At 41.2% G+C, this 14,929-nt stretch overlaps 1 long non-coding RNA gene across 1 annotated transcript in view; it reads right to left on the reverse strand.

The window, feature by feature from the left end:
* Positions 1-14,929, reverse strand: part of LOC117979924 (uncharacterized) — a 167,151-nt gene that overhangs the window by 27,186 nt on the left and 125,036 nt on the right. The window contains exon 4 of the long non-coding RNA XR_008625102.2: positions 620-668. This is a non-coding gene — a long non-coding RNA (uncharacterized LOC117979924). The remainder of the gene's footprint in view (positions 1-619; positions 669-14,929) is intronic.

Genomic DNA, 14,929 nt, shown 5'->3' on the forward strand with positions numbered 1-14,929 from the left:
GGCAGCAGAGACCTTTCTGGGGTGACAGAAATGTTATCTTGATAGAGCTATTGGTTACACAGGTGTATACATTTTTCAAAACTCACCAGATTCTATGCTTAAGATCTGTGCATTTCACCATATATAATTATAGTTCAATTTAGAGAGAGAGAGTGAGAGAGAGAGCAATACCTAACACACAAAACATGGGTTGCTGGAAGTGGGATTTCAGACACTGGCAAGGAAGTTATTTTAAGATGGAAACGCATGCCTTCCTGGTCTTTCCTCCAGGTATGAACCTGTAATTCAGGACTCTCTGTGTTCACCCTGAAAAATCTCAATTCCCCTTTGCTTAGGTATCAATGCAGAGCAGCTGGCCACCCCTGAGATCTGAACTTCTCTTGCTGCAGACACAATCCAGAATTCTTAGTATGACACCATGGAAACAGCGCTAGCTTTCTCTATGGGCCACACAAGTGACCCCACTACTGACATCCTCCTTGCATGAAGAAGCAGAAATATTATTAGCAATAAGTGGGCTGTATTTCACTGAAAGGAACACCATAGAGAGGCATATGTTACTTTTCAATTCTAAGAGCTTATCTCGTGGAGTTCAAGGTTATCGGTTTGCACAACTTACCTGTTGGACTTCTCTGGGAGTAGAAATGAAGGCTCAGTAAGGAGAAGTTCTAGAAGAAAAGAAAAGTTGTTTTGTAAATGTTGAGACTGCTATTTGTTTTGGTGTTAATGCACTAGAAATATATTACCTTCGTAGTATATTAACAATAAAGTGTGTTAATCCTCCCCAGGTGAAGGTATTGTGGTCCCCATTTTGGTAGTACAAAAATGAGCCTCAAAGGCATTAAGGAACTAAGTCAAGGCCATTTAGCTGGCAAGTCATAGAGAGGGGTGTGGGGGATCATATCCCTCAGACCTCATCATTGTATTGCACCCCGGCAGACTTCTAACAGGAGTATGTAAACCCAGTTAATAGAGAGTGCAAGGACTTTCTCTGGAGCTATGAAGGCCACTATGCCTGTCCTTAGCAGCAGCTCTTAACCAGTTACTAATGGAAGTTACTATGCAAATATCCCAGCCCCGTCCCCTTGGGTGGGCTGCCTCTGAGATGCATGTCTACACTGAATTCCACATCTGCCCAGTGAGAGTAAGTTTCCACTGCCATTGGCTTCTGTTGTGGCTGGCTGGATAGCACACCCTTTGTGGGCTGCATTTTCTTCTCTGTGTCTCTTCCTCAACTGGCATGTCCTGCCAGAAACTCCTTCACCTTGAGTCCTTGTGTCAGTCTGATTCTGTGGAACTCAAGCTAAAATGTGAAATTCACACCTAGGGTTTTTGACTTCACAATCTATTCTTCTACCATACTATAAATTACAGGTCAGACTGTTGGAAATAGTGATATTTGACCATTTTTTAACCAATAGAAATCGCAGTATCATACAGTTCAACTGACTCACAGTAGGAGTATGTGTACATCAATATAAACACGCAAAAATACATGTATACACAAAATGCACATATGTGCATGTAATAGAAACATAATATGCTTTTTATAATGTAAGGAGGCCAGCCACGTGGACTTTCTAAAGCAAAAGTCTTTGTATCTCTTCCTTTACTAAATCCTTCAGTAATTATATCAACCCCTTGGCAAAATCCAGGCTCTCTAGCATGATATAGATATCCCATTATCTTCTGGCTCCAGCCCTTTTCTTTGGCTTGTACTCTGCCCTCTTTGTTTTGTTTGACATTACTAAACTGCTTAGAATTAAATAATAAAAGAAAAAAGAAAAACACTGGACTATTTCATCATCTTTTCCTACTCAACAGCCAGAAGTTTTTCTTGTAGCTCCCTTTTCCCAAAGCAAATGAGTCCAGCCCTCCCAGGACCAGCTCTTTACCTTGGAAATAAATCCATGAGTGTATCCATTACATTGAACTATAATATTTTCATTTGCTTGACTCGTTCCCTTATCAGAATGTGAGCTCCTAAGTCCAAGACCTGGTTTGATTTCTCTGCATGCCTACTGTCTACCATAGAACCTGATGCATAAAAGGTGCTCACTAAATGATGTTGAATGAAGATGAAGTCAGATTTGAACTTTGTCATCTAGGCTCCAGTAAAGCACTGTGCAGAAGGTATGTGAGCAATGCCAATTTCTTTACAGTGCATAGGGACTTTATACTCAGAAACAAAAATAAAGATGCATGACTTTCTGATACCTGGCCCCCAACCAGATCTGAATATTTGACACAAACTATCCAGGGAAAATGGAGCTATGCTGAAACTGTGACATCTGAAGTCAGGCTGCGTGGGCTCAATCTCCAGCTCTACCACTAACTAGGAGTATGACCTCAGGCAAGTCTCTCCCACTCTGTGCCTAAGTTGCTTCTTCTGGAAAGGAGGATACTAAAAGATCCCACGTCAAAGAGTTGTTGCAAAGATAGTTCAGTTTTGGCAATAAATACAGGCTATGGATAGCAATAATGCTAGCAAGTCCACAGCCTTTATCTGGATTTCACGTAAACTCTGGGCCTCAGTCTCTGTATCTATACTCAAGGGATAACTTATGAATTACTGAAACCAATGTTCATATATCTGACATGCTCAGCACAGTACCATGTCTAAGGAAATCACAGTGATGAAGATAAGACACAGGACTTTTCCTCATGGAGTTTCCTGTCTGATGAAGGAATACAGGGAAGTGGAAATGTCATGAAAGCTGAGAACTGAGGGTAAGCTAAGTTAGAAGAAAGGGGGCCCGGCGTGGTGGCTCATGCCTGTAACCCTAGTACTTTGGGAGGCTGAGGGGGGTGGATCATGAGGTCAGGAGATTGAGACCATCCTGGCTAACACGGCGAAACCCCATCTCTACTAAAAAAACAAAAAGTTAGCCGGGCGTAGTGGCGGGCGCCTGTGGTCCCAGCTACTCGGGAGGCTGAAGCAGGAGAATTGCTTGAACCTGGGAGGCGGAGATTACGGTGAGCCGAGATAGCGCCACTGCACTCCAGCCTGGGTGAAAGAGCGAGACTCCTTCTCAAAAAAAAAAAAAAAAAAAAAAAGAAGAAGAAGAAGAAAGGGATAGTTAGAAAGAGAAGATGAGAAGCTATGTTAAGAAAAATGGAGACTTTATCCTAAGAGCAATGAATCAGGAAAGTAACTCGATCTGAGTGAATTTTAGTTGAGATCACTCAGTCTGCCACGTGCAAAATGGAATTTAACGGGGAAGGCGGGAGCAGAATGATCTCACAGGCAGCATTTACAGCCAGTCATCCCTGCAAGAACCAGGAAAATGACAGTGAGTATGTGTATTAGATTCCTAGGGCTGCCATAACTAGGTATTCAAAGTTGGTGGCTTCAAACAACAGAAATAGATTCTCTTATAGCTTTGGAGTCTAGGATTCCAAGTCAAGGTTTTGGGGTGTTTGAGCTCTCTCTGAATGCTTTAGGGAAGGATCCTTCCTCACTTCTTGCTAGTTTTTCATGATTGCAGCAATCTACACCTTCTTCTTGTATGTCTTTTTCTCTGTGTCCAAATTTCCTCCCCCCCCCCCCTTTTTTTTTTTAAATAAGAATACCAGTCATTGAATTAGGGTCAACCCTACTCCAGTCTGATTTTAACTTGATTGCGTCTGTAAAGACCCTTTTTCCAAATAAGGTCACATTCATAGGTACTGGGGTTTAGGACCTAAACTTATCTTTTTAGTGGGGCAAAATTCAACCTACAAAAGGCTGGCATTAAATAAGTAAACTCAGGAGATTATTACTAATTTACTGATTCACTGGGAATGGTGAAGGATATGGAAGAATAAAAGATATTATCCAAAAAGCAGACATGAGAAAATAGTAGGTGAAATATGAATAGTAGGTGAATAATGGTTCAATTCACTTTTAAGTGGGAGAAGTAACGTGGGAGAAGTCCAGATTTCATGGAACAGATGACATGGAGTTTTAAACCTGCTGCTGGAGACACCATCTTTTGAAGCTTTGAAAGCCTTGAGGAACAGCTGTCGGGGTAGAATTTGAGAACTGGGGATTGGATTTCTAGATGGTAGAGCTTCCACAGTAAACACTGAGAAGCAAAACTTGAGATGAGGCGGAGGTGAATGTTTCAGTAGGTTTGAAAAAGCATGAAATTTGGAATCATAAGCCTTACGTTCTGAATGTTTAGAAATTACATGTGAGGCCCGGTGCAGAGGGCTCATGCCTGTAATCCTAGCACTTTGGGAGGCCAAGGCGGGTGGATCACAAGGTCAAGAGATTGAGACCATCCTGGCCAACATGGTGAAACCCCATCTCTACTAAAAATACGAAAAATTAGCCAAGTGTGGTGGTGGGCCCCTGTAATTCCAGCTACTTGAGAGGCTGAGGCAGGAGAATCGCTTGAACCTGGGAGGCGGAGGTTGCAGTGAGCCGAGATCGTGCCACACCCCAGCCTGGTGACAGAGTGAGACTCCATCTCAAAAAAAAAAAAAAAAAAGAAAAAGAAATTACACATGAAAGACCCTCATCTTCTATATGTCCCTCTAGATCAAACTTGCCCAACTTGCAGCCATGAGGCCCAGGACAGCTTTCAATGTGGTCCAACACAAATTTATAGACTTTCTTAAAACATTATGAGATTTTTTTGCAATTTTTTTAGGTCGTGAGCGATCATTAGTGTTAGTGTACTTTATGTGTGGCCCAAAACAATTCTTCTTCCAATGTGGCCCAGGTAAGCCAAAAGATTGGACGTCCCTGTTCTAGATGAATGTAATGATGCTCATTGTAATATTTAGGTAATATTTTAGTTTATAGAATATTACTACATGCATTAAATGATTTGGACCTTACAATAACCCTAAGATGAGATGAAGTAACTTGTCCTAGGTCCCATAGCGAACAAGGGGCAAACATAGCAGGCAAGCCCAGGTCTCTGGTTCCAAGGCTACTGCTCATTTCATGGCACCTCACTGCCTCTAAGAGGTTCCTTGATTGGAACTCCTCATTACTATGCTTGCTTTCTTGGCAACAGCCAGTCACACAGTGCCTTTTAGATTTCTCATACATATCAGCGTGGAGGAACCCATTTTCCTCAGCTCAAAAGACCACCCTCCTTAAAAAGTAGACACTCCCCAAAATATATGGATTTAAATCCTCTTCAACATGGTGTAATATTATTTTTCCAGAGAAAAAGAGCAATGTATCTTTGAAAGCAACTAGAGGTCCTCTAGATTATAAAGAGCCAGATGAAAAGCAGAAAATTACTGCAAAAAAGCACTAAACAAATTTTTGAACCTAAAAATAAAATTCCAAATATTGCTTTTAAAATTCTGATCAAAATAAAATAAATTAGAATCACGGATTTTTCTACAAGTATTTAAGAGGCCAAGGGCAGTCTCACATTTATATCATAACATATAAATATTATTATAACAATAAACAGGACCTTTAGGAGTTATTTAATACATTTTCCTTTCTCGAGAATAGTTGTATCTAATTCAGTGCTTCTCGAAGTTTACTCCATAGATGTTAATAAACATTATTTGTTTTAAAAGAATGGGCGATGGTGGGAAACCTTAGATGAAGTTAAATAGATTTACTTTTTGCAGGACTTTTCAGGGCCTTTGATATGCTAACATGTTTACTGAATCCCTAAGGAGAGGGATGGCATGAATGGATATTTGCTAAACTTATTTGATCGTAAAACCCTTTTATCGCATAAGAGCATGAAGACTAGCATATCATAAAATATACTTTAGGAAACAATCATTTAAGTAATCAAAAGGATAAATTTTTACCTAATTTTAAAAATCAGAATCAGAGATTTCTGTGTTTCTGTCCATGTCTTATTTCTATATTTGACTTTAATATCAACCACATTCTCCCTTAATATGGGACTCAAGTTTTAGCTCCTGCAATGCAAATCATATGCAGCCAGTAAGTATTTATTGAGAGCTTACTACGTGTTGGACTGCTCTAGATACCAGCCTCTGAAGATAGATAAGACAGCAAATATATTCCCAAAGTAATATGTCTTTTCTAAAAGTGAAGTCTTTCGCTCCCTCATTCTTCTGAAGTCTACATTCAAGAATTGCAATTCTTCTTGCTTCATGCATAATTGATCTGAATCCCCTTTTTAATGCACTTTCCAAGGGGCAGAGATCAGAGGGTCTGTCAGATCAAAGTTCTCATTTTGTAAATGAGAAGAGTGAAACACGAAGGGAGAAATAACTGGTTCAAAATTACAGAAGAGTTAAAGATGGAGGTGAGATCAAACTCAAGATCAGTGGATTAGTGTGAGCAGAAGCTCATGCCTGTAATCTTAGCTGCTAGGGAGGCTGAGGAGGGAGGATCATTTGAGACCAGGAGTTCGAGACCAGCCTGGGCAACATAACGAGACCACCATATCAAAATAACTAACTACCTCAATGTTTTTTGTTTTGATTTGTTTTGTTTTGTTTTTTGAGACAGAGTCTTGCTCTGTTGCCCAGGCTGGGGTACCGTAGCATGATCTCGGCTCACTGCAACCTCTGCCTCCCGGGTTCAAGGGATTCTCATGCCTCAGCCTCCCAAGTAGCTGGGATTACAGGTGTGTACCACCATGCCTGGCTAATTTTTGCATTATTAGTAGAGATGGGTTTTCACCACGTTGGCCAGGATAGTCTTGAACTCCTGGCCTCAAGTGATCCTCCTGCCTCAGCCTCCCAAAGTGCTGGGATTCCAGGCATGAGCCATTGTGCCTGGCTAACTAAATAATTTTTTTAAAGCAATCAGTCACCTTCTTTTGGCTATATCAACCAGTCTTTTTTCCTTTTCCTCAGTTCTCAAGTCCATAGGTTATAGCGTCTGCATACTTAGAACAATAGTGTGACCGATTCTTGATGAAATGCAAGGAACGGCTTGCAGTTCCAACATCCAAAACTTTTATCCATGGAAAGTGACTGAAATGGAGACAAGCATGGACTCAAATTCTGTCTCTGTTATTAACCAGCAGTGAGAATAGGAAAAAGTTTTTAAAACGCTCCAGGCCTCAGTTTACCCATCTCTTTAAGAAGGGCAACAGTAACAACTACTACTACAACTACAATAAAATTACAGAAATGAAATGCCCAACTTGAAGGTTATGCTCAATAAATATTATTAAAACTGAAAATATATATCCATAAGTTCATTTAACAAGTTCACTAGGCTTAATCTCATTCTCTATGACACCCATAATCTAAGGCAGTATTGGCCATTACATACCCTGCGTGCTGCTTCACTACCTTGCTCTCTTCAACAGAACCTTTCCCCAGGGCAAGAAAGAATGGGAGGTTCAAGCAACTCTCTGAGACAGGTGGTAAAAAGAGTGAAGACAAGACACAAATGAACATCTCAGTCAGGCACGTTCATCTGTAATCCCAGCACTTTGGGAGGCCAAGGCAGGTGATCACTTGAGTCCAGGAGTTCAAGACCAGCCTGGACAACATGGCAAAACCCCCATCTCTACCAAAAATACAGAAAAATTAGCCAGGCATGCATGGCGGTGCATGCCTGTAGTCCCAGCTACTTGGGAGGCTTAGGTGGGAGAATCACTTGAGCCCAGAAGGTCAAGACTGCAGACAGCAGTGATCTCGCCACTGCACTCCAGCCTGGGAGACAGTGAGACCCTGTCTCAAGAAAAACAAAAACAAAATTAAACAAAACCAAAAGTGTCCCAAGAAGCTGTTGCATTACACATGCATCATATTGTTTCATTTTATAGCTGTATGTACATCTTATACATAAGCCTCTGAGAACAAGGAATTTGTTTTATTGTTTTTTGTATCATTCAGGCACATTACATGAAGCAGTTCTTAACACGGAGCCTCACATACACTAAGCACCTACTACCTGCAGGCTAGAAGGAATCGACGAGGAATGAATGGGTCCCCTGTCATTTGCACTCCTGAGGTTCTGGTCCATTTCTCCTTGTGTTCTCCTTAAGCTCATTTCTGAACCAGAGCTGCCCCCTGCCTTTGCATACCCATCTGCTTCCTTTATCTATTGGGGTAGTTTTGCTTTTCTCCCTGAATCAAACCACCAGTATTCAATCAAGACTTGTTACAACACAGTCCAGCCAAGGGATGCTCAGGGAAAGAATTACCTACAGCATCTTAGCAGATCCCAGCTAAATAAAGCACATCATACATTTGACATAAAAGCAAGATTGTGACTATATCTCACCTTAGAGCAAACAGCAGGGCTTTGAGACACGAAGAAGGGTGGGAAAAATTACTTACACACTGCAGACCATTAGGCCGGAAACTAGAAAACGAGAGCGATCTGTTAGTGTGGGATTTGACACACCAGAAGTGCCTGCTGTCAATGAAACATCCATCTTCAGATCAAACTGGCAGTCTATGAGGACGGCTGCCAAGCCCTGCCATCTGAGTTGAGTCTCATCACTGACACTTGGGTGCTGCTTTCTGTATGACAAAGTTTCCAATAAAAAAGCCTCAGGGACTTGGGCTCTGCAGACACGTGTCTGTAATTTCTCTTGACATCTTAGAGAAAGTGGAGATAAGGCGTGGCCACTGTCAGTTAAACTGAAGCAGGTCAGTCCTTTAGAGAGATAGTTCAGGGGCAGTCTTCGGTGCTTACAGGCTGGCTGGCAGCACAGAAAGTCTCCTCTTCCTGGAACCTTGCCCTACCTCACTCCATCCTGCTAGGATCATTCACTTGCCCCATTTACACCTGGTCTGCACCAGACCATTACACATTTGTTTTAGATCCTTGGGTAGTTTCCTAGTTGTTCTATATCCATAGTTAAGACTCAGTAAATCCCACCTTAGCCATCAAGCCTTTTCCCATAGCTGCCTGAAGCCCTGGTCAAGGTAACCTCTCATTCACCTTGGAAGGATGGGATATTGAGCTTTAGAGTCGGGAGAACTTGAATTCAAAGTGTATGTCCAACACTAACCACATGATCCCAGACAACACTGAGCATCCCTTTTGTACCTATGGGGGACAATAATCATGTCCAGATAAAATAATGTGTGATATAATGGAATGATTGGAAACAAGCCAAATGTCTCATAAGGGCTGGTTGTATAAATTACGGCATATGCATACCTTGGGGGGAGCTTCTGTATTTCTGATGTTTCCTTTGATATGGAGGGAGCTCCACTAGAATAATCTCTATTCCTCTCTATCCCCTTTCTTACTCTTCCACAGAAAATCAGGGGTGACTTTTCTCATTGATGAGTTTGGGAACAATCAACTGGATGTGCTTAGCCAGTCCCTCCCTCCCATGTCTTGGGAATGAGATGCTTGCAGAGGTTCTTGTTCTCTACGGGAACCACACTTGCCTGTTCAGTGCTGCCTGGGGCTGGGGAGGGAATTCTCTCTAATTCTGGGGTTCAGTATCAGTCAGTCTACCAGTCTTCAGCTAATAGCTGCTGCACCTTCATCATCAGGAATGAAGGTGATATTCATTTCTCAAATAATTCAGAACTCAGGTAAGAAAGATGGTTGCTATTTGGAGGGTCCTCCCAAAGTCCCAACATAATACCATGAAATAATTTAAGTTTAAAATAATTTAATATATGTATGTTTATTGACATAGAAAGATAAAATGATGTTCATTATAAATTGATGGCATAAAGATAATAAAACAGAAAGAATGGTATAATTCTCCTTTAGTTTAAAATATATATACTTACATATACGCAACATGTAACAACAGGAAAAAATCTGAAATGGCAGCATGAACTTTTAATAGCAAATATCTTGAGGCAGTAGAATGATGGGTGTTTTTTAATATTCTTCTTTTAGATCATGAGCATTTTAAAAGAATCTACAATAAAAGTATATTCCTGAAAATACCACAGTTATTTATTTGCTAAAAAATAAAAGACATTTTCAAAATTGTCAAAAACACAAATGTCTCCCAATTACCTCTTCAGGAGTTCATTGCTTGGATTGTTAGCGCAAGTCAGAAGTAATTATATATTTGTTGGGGACCATCTGGTGTCACTGGTTTTAAATGGACAAGTTTCTACAGGCTATAAATCCCTTTGAGTTTTAGAATACTAAGGATGAAAAAAAAAGCTCCTTCAAAATTTGAATAATGCTGTATGCTCAGTATGTGTCAAATAAAAGGGAAAGGATACAGTGATTAATAAGCAAAGCACATAAAAATGTAGAACTGTCTCTCTAGACAGCACCTTAGAGTTGCCCTGGCCCTTCCCTCTGCTTTCACCATGGCAGATACTGATGGGTGGTAATGGCCTTTTTCTTTCCCAGTCCATAGCTCAGTTGCATCCTCTACTCCAAGAAGCCACTACATATTCATCAGCTTTGGCAGAACAAATGACACCTTTTGCCCATCTCTCCTCTATCTGAACCATCTGTTTCAGAGATGAGGAAACTGAGACATGTGACAGTGAAGTGGCTTTCAAAAAATCACATGGCTGATGACAGACTCTGATACCAAATCTTTAGTTCCATCCAAAACACTTTTACTGAGCCCCTAACATGAGTAGATCACTGACCTAGGCTTTGTGGAGCTGCTTAGGATAGGACAGGAGAATGTATTCACATGCCTTCAAGAAGTTTACGATCTACTCAGAGTTACTCTGATGCATAAAGGAAGATCATAAAACCACATATAACGCAAGAAATTGAGGTACAAGGAGAGATCAGAGAAAAAAGGACTAATCGTGATTGGAAAGATTGAGAAACCCAGTGGTCAATCTACTACGCTGGAAAAACTGTATACTACAAATATAAACCTAGCACATAATAGGTGCTCAATAAAGGCTGACTGAAAAAATTAGTAGATAAATATTAAAAAATATATATAGTCTTCAAATAATTTATATAGAAATCACTTATATACAATCAAACCATTTCATTCAAATTATATTGAGATTTTAATAATTTCTATATGAGTATACATACATTTATATGTAATTTATATATAAAAATAAACTTAAAAAGATATATAGTCTTCAAATCATTTTACATAATGATGACAGTTACCATAATGTGTATCAGACCCTGCACTGTTTTACATATATGATCTTACTTGATTTCTTCCAATCTTAGGAGTAGTTTATGGGTAATAGAAAATAAAAAAACAATAACAGCTACAATTTTATTTCATGGGCTAGGTAATCGTCTGAGTGGTTTGCACATATTATCTGACTTAATTCTTAGAACAGTCTCATGAATTAGGTCCTATTATCTTTTACAAATGAGAGAATGGAGGCAGAAAGGGACTGATCAGTGGACACAGAGTCGCCCAGCTCCTAGGCAGAGCAGCCGAGAAAGAAACTGAGGCAAACACAGGCTGTCTGACCCCATAAATCACTGGGCGCATTATACTATACAGTCTGGGGGTGGACGTACACCCTGCACGGATGTAGAGGGGGCTCTAAGACTCAGGCACAGAGAAGCACAAGCAGGCCCACAGAGGTCAGCAGTAGGGAGACCACTCAGAGACCGCTCATACCTAGGGAATGGTGGGTCCTCTGGATTGTGGTGTTTGACTTCAGACCAGCAAAAAACCGTTTGTGGCTGCCTCGAAGAATAGAGGAGAGCGTATAACTCAGATCATTTCTAGACACTGTTTATGTAAAATGTCCTTATGATTCAGTGAACCTATGATATTTCCTTTAAAATTATCCATGAAGGGCAGAAGCAAATGTGCACCCCCTTTTCCAGCTGTACAGTGGGTCTGCTGGGGCTGAGGGCCCACTTGCTTAAGCTGAGCAGCTATGCCCCAAAGTGCCACTCAAGTCAGCTGTGGAAAGAATTGATTTGGAAGTCACCTATGGCAGCTGGAATCTCCTTCTGTCGTGTCCAACCTGGCAGACTCCTACATGCTTTTCCAGGGCCAGTGGACAGTGTGAGCCTGGGACAGATAGCGGCACGATGGGCTTATTCCTGAAAGGGCCACAAGTGTGCTTTGGTGTTGGCCTCAGATGACTTCTGCAACTGCCAAACTACTAATCACATATCTTTCCAATCAATGACCACATTGTCATTAAAAGCAAGACTACCAGGCATCACTGCTATTGCATTTACTTTGAAAATATAAGGCTGGCTGTGGAATGTTAAGGCAGGTAGACCATTGGGGGATGGGTAGCATTTCCTTAGATGGGGAACTGAAGGAAGGGAAGGTGTTCTGAGGAGAGGGGAAAGCAGAAATAAAAACTAGAAAAAGGAAACGTACAAGATGTAATGAGGAGTTTCTGAGTAACCTGGTATATTAGTTTGATAGGACTCCCATAGCAAAGTACCGCAAAGTGGGTGGCTTAGAAATTTATTGTCTTATAGTTGTGGAGGCTAGAAGTTCAAGATCAAGGTGTGGGCAAGATTGGTTCTTTCTGAGAGCTGTGAAGAAGAATCTCTTTGATGCCTCCCCCCTAGCTTCTTGTGGTTTGCTGGCAATTTTGGGCATTCGTTGGCTTGCAGATGGATCACGTAATTTCTGCCTTCATCTTCACATGGCATTCTCGCTGTCTGCATGTCTGACTCCAAATTTCCCTTTTCTATAAGGACATCAGTAATACTGGATTAGAGGTTCACTCCTCTGGTATGACCTCATCTTAATTACGTCTGCAATGACCCTATTTCCAAATAAGATCACATTCTGAGGTACTGGGGCTTAGGAATTCAGCATATGTATTTTGGGGAGCACAGTTCAGCATGTGACATTTGGCGTGGCTGGAGAATTGAAAATAAGACTTTTTGTTTGTTTGTTTTGTTGAGGCAGAGTCTCGCTCTGTCATCCAGGCTGGAGTGCAGATCTCAGCTCAGAGGCACGATCTCAGCTCACTGCAAGCTCCACCTCCCAGGTTCATGCCATTCTCCTGCCTCAGCCTCCCGAGCAGCTGAGACTACAGGCGCCCACCACCACACCCAGCCAATTTTTTGTATTTTTAATAGAGACAGGGTTTCACCATGTTAGCCAGGATGGTCTTGATCTCCTGACCTCGTGATCCACTCGCCTTGGCCTCCCAAAGTGCTGGGATTACAGGCATGAGCCACCACACCTGGCGAAAATAAGACTTAAAAGAACAGAGTAGGCTGGGCACTGTGGCTCATATCTGTAATCCCAGCACTTTGGGAGGCTGATGCAGGCGGATCACGAGGTCAGGAGATCGAGGCAAACAGATCACCTGAGGCCAGGAGTTCAAGACCAGCCTGGCCAACATGGCGAAACCCCATCTCTACTAAAAATACAAAAATTAGCTGGGTGTGGTGGCACATGACTGTAATCCCAGCTATTCGGGAGGCTGAGGCACAAAAATCACTTGAACCCGGGAGGCGGAGGTTGCAGTGAGCCAAGACCATGCCACTGCACTCCAGCCTGGGTGACAGAGCAAGACTCAGCCTCAAAATAATAATAATGATAATAATAATAATAGAGTAGTAAAAACACCATGATAAAAACATGTGGTGTTTGGTCTTCTGTTCCTGTGTTAGTTTGCTGATGTTAATGACTTCCAACTCCATGTCCCTGCAAAGGACATGATCTCATTCCTTTTCATGGCTGCATAGTATTCCATGGTGTATATGCACCACATTTTCTTTATCTGATTTATCATTGATGAACATTTAGGTTGATTCCATGTCTTTGCTATTGTGAATAGCGCTGCAATGAATATAGGCATGCATGTATCTTTATAACAGAACGATTTATATTCCTTTGGGTATATACCCAGTAATGAGATTCACAGTAGTTAACTTTAAAGGGAAAGATTATGAGGTCTACTTTATAAAATGTCTGTTATTTTAATTTTACTAATAAGCATGTAATACTATTGGAGATCTCCTGAAAAAGTGCCCCTCTTCTTTACCTGAGACCTAAACCAATGGTGAAATATGACAAAATAGTAATGCAAACAGAGCCCTAAATGACAAAATGAAGTCCTATTAGAGAACATTCACAGGCAAGTGGCTTCCAGCGTCCCCCACCCTGCAACCTGGGACACAGCCTTGAAGGTGTGGGAGGGACTGAGACAAGGATGCATCTTTCTTCTTTGACACGCCTCACTCAAACTGAGTCATTTCTCCACCTTAAAAGCACAGACAGAAAAAATGAGATAATGGGCAGAGTAAGATCAGAGTAATATTAGACATGAGGTCAGATGGGAATGAAGTTTTTTCCCTGCCCACAGTTACTTATTTATGCTCTGAGCTATCAAAGATGTCCATGTCCTAATCCCTGGACCCTGTGAATATTTTCTTATATGGCAGAGCCACTTTGCAGATGTAATGAAATTAAGGCTCTTGAGATGAGGAGGTTGTCCTGGATTATCTGGGTGGGCCATAAATGTTATCACAAGTGTCCTCATAAGAGAGACTCAGAGGGGTTGACTACAGAACAGGAAAAGATGATGGGACAATGGAAGTCATGGGAGAGATGGAGAGAGATTTGAAGACGCTATGCTGCTGGCTTTGAAGATGCAGGAAGGGGCCATGAGCCAAGGAATGCAGGCAGCCTCTAGAAGCTGAAAAAGGCAAGGAAACAAATTCTTCCCTCAAAGGCTCCAGAAGGAACAAGCCCTGCCAACATCTTGACTTTTGTCCAGTGAAACTGATTTCAGACTTCTGACTTCCAGCACTGGAAGGCGATACATTTGTGCTGTGTTAAGCCACCCAAGTTTGTGTTAATGTGTTACAGCAGTAACAGGAAACTAATATATAATCCTAAATATTCAATAATATGTTTGCATCTTAACTCAAAATATGTAGAGGGTTCTGCTAACTATAATTAGTACAAAATATAATCCACATCTTTTTTCTTCTTTACAATTATACAATATACTAAACTCAGCTTAAGACAGTGATCTACTTTTCTCTCAAACACGGTGAAATCTAATTTACCTGGTGATGTGGCTAATGGGAAAAGCGTATCCATAAATTGTCCAAATATTGAAATATCCTTTTAAAGTGCCAACACTTGAACATTTGATCATT

The sequence above is a fragment of the Pan paniscus genome, chromosome 3, assembly GCF_029289425.2.
Source record: "Pan paniscus chromosome 3, NHGRI_mPanPan1-v2.0_pri, whole genome shotgun sequence".
Classification (NCBI taxonomy): Eukaryota; Metazoa; Chordata; class Mammalia; order Primates; family Hominidae; genus Pan; species Pan paniscus.